This window comes from Apteryx mantelli, unplaced genomic scaffold (genome assembly GCF_036417845.1).
Source record: "Apteryx mantelli isolate bAptMan1 unplaced genomic scaffold, bAptMan1.hap1 HAP1_SCAFFOLD_86, whole genome shotgun sequence".
NCBI lineage: Eukaryota > Metazoa > Chordata > Aves > Apterygiformes > Apterygidae > Apteryx > Apteryx mantelli.
The window spans coordinates 577,501-580,000 of record NW_027118810.1 but is presented as its reverse complement, the minus strand read 5'-3'; positions in this window follow the sequence as shown (position 1 = coordinate 580,000).

Sequence of the window (2,500 nt, the reverse complement as noted above, 5' to 3'; positions counted from 1 at the left end):
CCGGCCCGCCCAGGGGCCTCTCCGACGTGTCCCGGAACGCCTCAGCGGGCGCTGCGTGCAGGTGTGGGTCAGCAGCTGCGGCGCTGGCATCGCCGCACTGCCGGCGGCAGGCCCCTGGAACGAGGCTCTCGAGCCGCACGGGGCACCCCCCTTTTCCTCTCTCTCGCGCTGCACTCGAAGGGCTCACAGGCCACGAGCCTTCCCTCTCGGCGGCGCGGACCGCCTCAGCCCTCTCGCAACTCGGCAACCGTCGCTGGAGCCCGCCGCCGGCTCCGCGGCTCCGCGCTTCCCGGCACCGGGGACACGCTCCGCGCGGACCGCCTCAGCCCTCTCGCAACTCGGCAACCGTCGCTGGAGCCCGCCGCCGGCTCCGCGGCTCCGCGCTTCCCGGCACCGGGGACACGCTCCGCGCGGACCGCCTCAGCCCTCTCGCAACTCGGCAACCGTCGCTGGAGCCCGCCGCCGGCTCCGCGGCTCCGCGCTTCCCGGCACCGGGGACACGCTCCGCGCGGACCGCCTCAGCCCTCTCGCAACTCGGCAACCGTCGCTGGAGCCCGCCGCCGGCTCCGCGGCTCCGCGCTTCCCGGCACCGGGGACACGCTCCGCGCGGACCGCCTCAGCCCTCTCGCAACTCGGCAACCGTCGCTGGAGCCCGCCGCCGGCTCCGCGGCTCCGCGCTTCCCGGCACCGGGGACACGCTCGCCTGGCTGCCGAGAACGTGCCGGGAAAGCGCCGTATCGAACGCGCCGAAAAAAACATTTTGTCAGAGAACCGGAGTCGGGACCGGGCCTTACCTGCCCTCGCAAGCCGCCCTAGGTCGCTCGCAGGCCGGCCACTTAGCGCTGGGGGCGCCCGGGAGTAGAGCTCCGGAACTCAGCGCTTGCTCACCCTCTGCCCTACAGTCGTACCGGTAAGTCAGGCGGCGCCGGAGAGCCGAAGAACAGCCGCCCCTCCTACCGGGGCGGGGCGCGGAAATGGCCGGCCTTTACGATGACGTAACTGGAGGCAGCGCAACAGAGCGACCCCTCTCGCCGCTCCACAGGAAGGCCAGGGAGAACAGGTCTACCGCTTACCACCCGGAAAAGGCGACAAGGGCACGCCGGAGACGAGTAGACCGGCCGGCCGCGGGCGGGGCGGCGACCTCGGCGCGGCCTCCCGGAGCCGGGTAGACCGGGCGGCCGCGGCCCGGAAGGCGGGCCCGCGGGCCGGGCGGCGACCTCGGCGCGGCCTCCCGGAGCCGGGTAGACCGGGCGGCCGCGGCCCGGAAGGCGGGCCCGCGGGCCGGGCGGCGACCTCGGCGCGGCCTCCCGGAGCCGGGTAGACCGGGCGGCCGCGGCCCGGAAGGCGGGCCCGCGGGCCGGGCGGCGACCTCGGCGCGGCCTCCCGGAGCCGGGTAGACCGGGCGGCCGCGGCCCGGAAGGCGGGCCCGCGGGCCGGGCGGCGACCTCGGCGCGGCCTCCCGGAGCCGGGTAGACCGGGCGGCCGCGGCCCGGAAGGCGGGCCCGCGGGCCGGGCGGCGACCTCGGCGCGGCCTCCCGGAGCCGGGTAGACCGGGCGGCCGCGGCCCGGAAGGCGGGCCCGCGGGCGGGGCGGCGACCTCGGCGCGGCCTCCCGGAGCCGGGTAGACCGGGCGGCCGCGGCCCGGAAGGCGGGCCCGCGGGCCGGGCGGCGACCTCGGCGCGGCCTCCCGGAGCCGGGTAGACCGGGCGGCCGCGGCCCGGAAGGCGGGCCCGCGGGCCGGGCGGCGACCTCGGCGCGGCCTCCCGGAGCCGGGTCGACCGGGCGGCCGCGGCCCGGAAGGCGGGCCCGCGGGCCGGGCGGCGACCTCGGCGCGGCCTCCCGGAGCCGGGTCGACCGGGCGGCCGCGGCCCGGAAGGCGGGCCCGCGGGCCGGGCGGCGACCTCGGCGCGGCCTCCCGGAGCCGGGTCGACCGGGCGGCCGCGGCCCGGAAGGCGGGCCCGCGGGCCGGGCGGCGACCTCGGCGCGGCCTCCCGGAGCCGGGTAGACCGGGCGGCCGCGGCCCGGAAGGCGGGCCCGCGGGCCGGGCGGCGACCTCGGCGCGGCCTCCCGGAGCCGGGTCGACCGGGCGGCCGCGGCCCGGAAGGCGGGCCCGCGGGCCGGGCGGCGACCTCGGCGCGGCCTCCCGGAGCCGGGTCGACCGGGCGGCCGCGGCCCGGAAGGCGGGCCCGCGGGCCGGGCGGCGACCTCGGCGCGGCCTCCCGGAGCCGGGTCGACCGGGCGGCCGCGGCCCGGAAGGCGGGCCCGCGGGCGGGGCGGCGACCTCGGCGCGGCCTCCCGGAGCCGGGTCGACCGGGCGGCCGCGGCCCGGAAGGCGGGCCCGCGGGCGGGGCGGCGACCTCGGCGCGGCCTCCCGGAGCCGGGTCGACCGGGCGGCCGCGGCCCGGAAGGCGGGCCCGCGGGCCGGGCGGCGACCTCGGCGCGGCCTCCCGGAGCCGGGTCGACCGGGCGGCCGCGGCCCGGAAGGCGGGCCCGCGGGCCG